Below are 8,998 nucleotides of genomic sequence, written 5' to 3' on the forward strand. Positions count from 1 at the left end.
CAGGGATACTGTCTGTTTTGTTTACTGCCATATCCTCAGAAGCAAATGAGTGCTCAAAAATATTTACCAGATAAAAGAATAAATGAATTAAAAAATGGAATAACAGTATTTATTTCCATACTGCAGCATTTAAATATATTTATAATCATTTCTAACTGTTGTCATTACTTCAATCATTTTCATTTCAAAGTTTGTAGATTTTATTCTAAATAAATTTTATACATTCTAAAATTGGAGTTAAATGTGTGATTTAATGTAAATATGACATTTATTTATTTTTCTTCCAGGTTTGTGAGTTTGAGAGTGTATTCTTACTAATTTGACTCCTCATATTAGACCACAGGCCTAGCCAACGTCTTGATTACATACTTGTGAGAACTTTTAAAGGCGAGAACTTAACTAAGCCATTGCCAGGTTTCTGTTCCACCAAAAAAACAATTAAAAAAATAAATTTACATTGTTTTAGGCTGCTAAGTTTTGGGATAAATTACTATGCTGCAATAGATCACTAATATAGACAAGATAATTTTGCATATATTTATCTGCACATAGAACTTCAAAGGTAAAATTTTTGGTCTTTAAAAATATTCATTTGTTTATTTTTGGCAGTGTAGAAATTTATCATTAGCATAGTATTATTTCTTCCAAAATATTTTTTTCTTAATCATGAAAGGTATCATCACCCAGTTCTGGGAACAATCAAAACACCTTAAAGCTTTTTCATTTTTTCTTAATATAAGTTGTTTTAAAAAATCCCAGAATATATTATACGTAAAGGTTAAACATACTTTGGTTTGTCTATTATGCTCAATTGGCTTCCCACATAGTCTTTTATTGTTTCTAAAATAAATTGCTTAACTGTGGAACTTTCCATTTGCTATCTCTTGTAGAGCCTTTTTGATAGTTTATTCTGTTCATTTTTGTTTTGGGCACATCCCTGAGATTACTCTTTGCCCACACAATCTGTCACCTAATTTTATGGCCAACTTATTTTTTTCTTTGTGACTCACTATTGTTTTCCTTTGATGAACTGGATTTTTTTTTTTCCCCCACAGTGATACATCAACTTTTCCTCTTTTTCTTTATTTATCTAAGACCTTGTATACCAAATTAAAAAAAAAAAAAAAACAATGCCAAAGATCATCACGGCTTTAGGGATTGCTATTATACTTCAGCAAATTTAATTTAGCAGATTTGTGTTATGATACAATAGTAGATCATTTGTAAAAATAAGAAACTCAAGAGGGGCTTTTGTTATGGGAAAAGAGTTGGCTATAGCTAAAGCTAATTGAATTTAGAAGCCACAAAACCAGCATCATTATGCTAGAATTTCTGACTCTACACTTCCTTGAAAAGAAGTGGATGATCAATATCTTGACTAGGAAAAGAAAATTGGGACCAAGTAAAGCATGTTTAGTTCTCATCAGGTTGGGATTGAAAATGGAGAGTAATTATTTCAAGATAATATCACCTTAGAAACAAAGCAATTAGTATCCCCTTTGCTGCTACTGGTGAATTGCATCAAATCGCTATGTAATTAAATGTTTACTGTAACCTGGCCTAACCCTTCATTTCACTGGATTTGTGAAATAAAACTACTGTATTTCTTTCCCCCATCACTCAGCAGGATATGTCTCTGTGTATAACTACAAAGAGAGTTTAATTATGTGTCTTCAGTATGACACAGTTCAAACTATTGTTTGTCCTTGGAATTGTTTACCATTAGATATAAGAAAATAAGAAAGATAAATCAATAGAATGATGTTTGCGATCCTAAACAACAAAAATATTTACTTTCTTATTTCAAGTTATTTTCTACACAGGAGCTAACTTTCAATTCAGCAGATACATTCTATTGTAAATGATTAGCATCCTGATTTCATGCACATTTAAGTTTTAGTTGGAGCTAAGTAAAAAAAAAAAAAATGGTTTAATAGCAGTAATTTTATATTGTTCAACCTAGCAGGATACCTGATCTCAAATTATTCTTTAAAGAAACTTTAGCCTACATTTGAATTATTATTCATTTGAAATGAATATTTGCTTCTCAAACTGTTTGGAAATGAATTGAATACTTGTCTATGAAAACATTTTGTCTTTTCCAAACTCAGTTATAATCATATATTTTAGCATATCTACAGATTTGAGGCAACACAATTTTTTTTTGAGGCAACACAATTTTATATATAACACCAACTAGCTTACCTCTTAGTCTGTGTGGGGGTCTACAGATGGAACAGACTCACATTTGTGTTGCAGGTGTCTATAATTACCTATGAAAATATGAAATAGCCTTTTGAAGCCAGGACTGAACTTCTCTTCTCAGCGGAACATGTGGTCAAATTGATTTTTCAACATAATCCTTGCAGTTATAAGATGATAATTGTAGTGTTAAAGATCAACTTTGGCAAATTAAAGTTTTAAGGAGTTTATTTCAGCAGACAGCAAAGGAACCCAGTGTTAGAGTTTCCTCATTCTATTAGCTTTCCATCTAATTATTGTAACATTAGAAAAGTTAGAATACATAATCAGGCCAAATGAAACCAATTTCTACACGAAATACCTTCATTAGCATTCTGATATATGATCTAGATTTTTCATATAATATATTACATAAATCAGTATATGCACATGCATTATATCTCATGTATTGTGTGTGTCTACTATATTGTGTGTGTCAGTGTGTGTGAATGTGTATTTGGTTGCATACAAAAAAGTGTATGGTTGATGGACCTGTTAGCATTTTCTTTTTCTGAATTCTTGTTACTCTGATATCCTCTATCATATTGTATCTATTAACATTTTAAGGCAAAGACTAATTACCAATGATACTCTCATATTTTTTTGAAATATGAGTGTCTGTATATTATTCTAATACCAGCACATAAATATGTGCTTCAACTCATGTACAATTAAATGTAAAGGAAATTGACATTTGTCTAGTGAATTAAAGGAAAAATAGAAATTAGCTGGCTACTTAAAGCAATAAATAAAGGCAGAAGAAAATAAAAGATTATAGATTAATTTAATTACTTCCTAATTAATCTAAGACAATAATTGCTAAAACTACAATTATATTCAAACTAGGAAAATCACTTTCCAAGAATGTTCTATAAAATACTATTTTAGTGGATCTTTTAGGTGTAACAGAAAAAAGAAGTTCAGTAACCCAGTAAGTTTAGACATACTTAGCTTGAGTGAAGCAGGTTTTGTTGTTGTGGTAGTTTGTTATTGTGTATTTATTTGGGTGTATTCTGACATTAGACCTTCTCTAATCTTGTAATCTACTAATGTTCATTGTAAATATCCAATACCATATGGTAGTGTTACCAGAAAAATTGGTCTTCATCCAGACCCCAAGAGAAAGTTCTTGGATCCCACATACGAAAGAATTCAAATAGAGTCACAGAGTGCAGTGAGAAGAGACAGTGGATTGCTAGTTTAATGGGCATCCCCTTTCTGGGAACACCCATTGCAGAGTAGGGCATCCTCACAAAGCAGGCAAAGAAACACATTGGCTTTAAGTTTTTCTTCTATTGTGGTCTTGTCTATGTAAAGACTAAACTAAGCTTTGACTAGGTGCATTTGGGCTGATAGCATGAAAGTATTTATTATTCTATTGATTTAAAGAAAACTATCTTTGACATTTTAGTGTGTAAGTACATCAAAGCATAACTATAAATATCTTGAAAGCACATATTGTTATGGGTATTGGGACATCTGGACTTTTTGTCATTGTAGGAGTGTGCCCTTGTAGGTATACTTAGACTGTTTCCTCAACTATAAGCATCTTAGGATCATGGGTTATGAGTGGAAAATAATGCACCTTGCTAGTCTTTAAGATTTATGTGATTTAAAAATGGTGTCACCTTGGTTATCCTAGGCTCCTGTTTCCCTAAGAGTAGGATACAATATTTCCCATAATTGTTGGCCATGGACATCCTTTACTCTGTTGAAAGAGCTGACTAATATTTCAGTGAACAATTCCTGGCAAATGCTTGTGTAAAAATATCAAAATATTTTCCTTGAATGTATTGCATGTTGTTTATTGTAGTAGATTCTAAATATAGACTAGACTGTAACCGTTTATGCAGATTTTTTTTTTCTTGAGACGGAGTCTCACTCTGTTGCCCAGACTGGAGTGCAGTGGCACTATCCCAGCTCACTGTAACCTCCGCCTCCCGAGTTCAAGCAATTGTCCTGCCTCGGCCTCCCAGATAGCTGGGACTACAGGTGCACGCCGCCATACCTGCCTAATTTTTTGTATTTTAGTAGAGACAGGGTTTCACCGTGTTGCCCAGGCAGTCCACCCACTTTGGTTTCCCAAAGTGCTAGGATTGCATGCATGAGTGCCCGGCCTATACAGATTTTTTAATGTCACAGCATTACCTGTCTTAAAGTCTTTAAATTTAGTGACCTTCGTGGCTCCTACTTCTTAGCCTCCAAGGTATTTTTATATTAACTTATATTGCGTAAGCATAAACTCTGAAATATTTCTCTTTTATTACATTTTTTAATCTTACTTCTTTCACTTTTTTACTTGATTGAACAAATTCCCCATTACTGGTCATCACAGTCAGTATTTACATGCACCTCTCTCTTTTCCCTACTTTAGTTTTGTGTATCAATGTAGCCAATTGACACTCCAGGCTTGGCTATTTTCATAATAGGCTTACTACTCCTATAAAATCTCTCAGAAACTATGGGCCTGCTTCTACTCTTTCCTTCTTGTCAATTTCCAAATATGAATCATATACACAGAAAACTTACTTGACAATCACTCTACCCCCAATTTCCCTAAGAGCAGAGCCTTATTGAAAGAAGTCTCAAAACTATGCTAATAAAGTAGGCATCCCTACTGAGCCCTCACTGCTACTCTGAAATCTTTGTGTGTGTGTCTCATTGATAACATTATCAAAGTTTGCACATAAACTATCCCAGACCTTCTTAACTCTCCTGAAAGTACATATCTCACTTTGAAACCCTAAGAAAATGACCATGTCTTCTAATTTTTAGAGAATTCAAAGTCATTCTTAGAACATATGAAAAAATACAATACCAAAAATAAAACAAAACTTAAAAAAAAAATAGAAAAAAGTCATTCTTCCTAATTCATTTTATTACCCAAGAATATGGCACTATTCTATTCGCCAGGACTAATCCTCTGTATGCATTTGCATCTCACTGTTCCTTAACTTTCTCCAGGACTCTATTTTATTGGTCTTCTTTCGCATACCTGTTTAATCTTTTTCTATTTTTTACTTCCTTCCCTTCAGTTTTAACTGTTCATACGTCAATCATCAGGAAATATCAAATTATTTCAATTCATTTCTTTCTTCCTCAGCCCCCAGACCACTTCTTTTCCAAAAACTAGTTCACACATACTAACTCCCCTTTTCCAACACTCCTTCTCTCAATTAATAGTAATATGATCTTCACCACATTCCTGAAAGTTGATTCTCTAGTCAGCAGTTAACTTCCTTTTCAACAAACTTGATACCTCTTTCAGTTCTCATCCTAATTGTGTATGAACAGTTGGCCTATTGAGTGTCCCTGGTTATTTGGCTTCTTTTCCTGTTTGGCCCTCAGGATCTTGCATTATTCAGTTTTTTCCTACCTCTCTGTGGTTTCTTCTTTGTCTGCTTCACTGATTCACGATTCTACTGTGTGTATTTATGTACTCCACCAGCTGCTGATCTCATCCATATCCATAGCTTCAATTTTCATGCTCTATGGTATTGCTTCTTAACTTTGGCTGCATACTGGAAAGATTTTTTAAATTATTAATGATTATATTTACCCCCAAGTATCCTGATTTAATTGATCTGGGTATAGCATAGATATTGGGATCTTTATAATCTTCTTAAAGTCATTATAATGAACAACCTAGGCTTAAGTAACTACTCTGTGGATTTCTCTTGGTTATAGCAATTGACTTGTCAATTCAAACAATGCCTCAAAAATCAATAAATCTAAATCTGTAATATTTTATCTGTTTGTGATCATACTAAGTTCTGATGAATTTACAATTTTATATTATTTTTTGTCTTCTAGCTCCGCTATAACACACATATTCAAATGCTTTCTTACAGATAATATTACTGAGCATCTCATATATTTTGCTCAGTAACTCCAACCATAGCCACCTGTTAACACCATATTGCCTCCTGCTTAGACTTTTACTATTGTATCTATTCTGAATAATATTTTCAAAAAACAGTTTGATTATATTATTGCCAATTTGTTAGCTACTAAAATTAAATACAAGTTCATGCAACATATATATTCTCAGTCCCCAAACCTGTTTCATTTAACAAGACTAGACTCCTCAGATCTTTTGCTTCTTCACTCATCTTTTTATCCCATTGCTTATACAGTTTTTTTCTCTTTATGTCCAACTTTCCAAGTCCCTTGGGGTCCAAACTAAGATCTTTGATTTAGTTTCATATCTGATCTTATTATAGTGGGAAATTTGCTTATCCTCTTTTGGTCTCAGGTTGGTTGCTGGGGTTTTATTTTACATCTATAAAGTTGAGATGAGATCTTTCAGAGTTGTAAAACTGAAATAAGATAGTAATTGCAAAGTTCCTAGCTAAATATTAGTCCTCAAAAATGTTAACTACCTTTCCTGATTTTTCCTTCCATACAGTCCTAAAAGTTGTGTCATGTTAATTTTTATTATCCTCACTCAACTCTTTTATGGTTGTGTGTTTTGCCTCCTCAACAAGAGCTTAGGGACTGTGCCCAGTCTTGAATCATACTTCTTTTGTTACTACCACATACTTAACATGTATTATATTCATTGTAGGGCTCATCAAATATTTGTTGAATGGATTTTGCTAAGTAAATTAGGAAATCTTCAATCAGAGTACAAACCAAAGCTTTGCAAGTCTAAATTATGAAGGATTTTTGTGGGAGCTTCTAATTTGTGGCTGAAAGAACAGAGCCAAATAACTTCCAGTATTAAAACACACACACACACACACACACACACACACACACAGAGAGAGAGAGAGAGAGAGAGAGAGAGAGAGAGAGAGAGAATAAAACAAGGAAAGGAAAAAATCAATTAAAATAATTCCTGGAAATCAAAATGCAGATATGGTTTAAAACTGGATCTTATTCTCTGCCTACAGTTTTAACCATATGGAAATGCTGGGAGAAAAATAACCGATGTGTCTCAGTTTCAACATCACTAAATGTAGGTAAATTGTTTTTAACTTTCTTCCATATGAGTTATGATGTTTGGCCAATGTCATGAATGAAATATACTTTGAGATTTCTGTAAAGCATCAAGAAACTGCTGTATTAAAGTGAGATTATTACTGTATATACTATAAATATTATGTAGGTGTGTTTCTTCCAATATTTACAATATTCAATTTCTTCTTCTAATTTTTTTCAGTGTTTCATTTCTCTTTTTTACTTCATCAAGACAAGCAAAGTACCAGTGCTGTACATTAAAAATACACAAATACATCACTCACACCGCATCAACTCCTACAGGCAAAAGGGCTTTTACTAAACATTGCTCCTCTTCGAAGCACATAATCACAGCTAAATGTATCAAGAGCCATCTGCTGGTCCAATGTAGCCAACTCCAATTAGCAAGATGTCTATTAGTGTCCATATTTCCAGGCCACTGAAGCTGAAGAGCTTGCCAAGGCCTTCTTGCCACTGGTCGAGGTAGAAATGATCTGCTCCAAAGCCACCAAGGGTGATGCTTAGAGCCAGAGCAATAGACCACTTACAGCCTCCAGCCCAATTTCAGTACAGCATTTTGAAAAAAGTAGTTACCCAAGTCATGAATGTGTTGATCAAGCAGTTGGCAGCATAATGTAGTTGAGGACAGGACTTTATGCAGCTGGTAGAATTGAAACATTCATATTCTGTTTCTGGAAGCTTCCAGCAAAATCAAGTCATGTTGATGATAAAGTTACTTTGGTATTTTAACTCTTAATCAACACAGGCAACTGAAGGTTTCACTGTACAGTCAAAAGTGACTAGCTTCCCATAGACACAGGGGACATTTGTTGTGCAGTCTATAAAGTCTGCAGAATATCTGCTACACAAACGTAAAAGGTGGAATTTCGGTACTTTCACTGCCCAACAGGAAGTAGCACTGTGAGAGTAAAAGCAGCACATGGCACGGGCAGTGGGCATCCTACAGCTGAGCTGTTACAGCCACCCATAATTTTGAGTTATTAGTCATAACTATTTTTGTTTTCATATCGTTTATTATACTATGATCTACTCTCCCTCCTCTGACTCTCTTTGCTAAATGCGCTACCTGAAGTTCAGGTCTATCCAAATTCAGCTTCCTCGCCCATCCCGAGTTGTGTGCTTTAGGTTACCGATGAAACCTCAAGATGTCTTTGTTATAATTAGAGTACAGTCAACTCTCAATTATCTATGATAATGGATTGCTGGGAGAGCCTGAATAAACAAATTGGTTTGGAGATTTGTCACCTTGAGTGAACTCTTTCTCCCAAGCTGTCCCTTGGGAGTGGTAGAAAGGGTAGGGTGAGGGAAATAAGCAGGCCAACTCCTCACAGTGACTCATGCTCCAGAGGGTAGCTTCACAGATAACTTCTGGAATGTCCCTGTGTCACTCCTCTCTTAAAGATGAAAGGACTGAAAAAGCTGAGAGCCACTAGCAACAAACATTTACTGAGTGAATGAATGAATGATAGGATTTACTTGATGTGGTTCCCGTAGAGAAGAAGTGTCATCTTTCACTTCCATTACAAGTTTGGAGTGAATAAATGCACTCACTGAAGAAACACTGTGGTAGTGCAAATGCTTCATTAAGGAGGCTCTACATAGACGAGGTACATTTCTGTCAGTGCTCATACATCATGGACAATTTAAATATATTCACTTCAATAAAGCAACAGACCAACAAGTAAACATTTTAAAATTAATGCTATATAAGGAACAATGCTTCTATAAATATTGCCCAATGTTTATAAATATTGCTCAGTATTTATAACCATTT

At 34.1% G+C, this 8,998-nt stretch overlaps 1 pseudogene; it reads right to left on the reverse strand.

Annotated features, from left to right (window-relative positions):
* Positions 1-7,557: 7,557 nt before the first annotated feature.
* LOC102137859 (TM2 domain-containing protein 3 pseudogene) lies at positions 7,558-8,745 on the reverse strand (annotated as a pseudogene).
* Positions 8,746-8,998: the final 253 nt, after the last annotated feature.

This window comes from Macaca fascicularis, chromosome 11 (genome assembly GCF_037993035.2).
Source record: "Macaca fascicularis isolate 582-1 chromosome 11, T2T-MFA8v1.1".
Classification (NCBI taxonomy): Eukaryota; Metazoa; Chordata; class Mammalia; order Primates; family Cercopithecidae; genus Macaca; species Macaca fascicularis.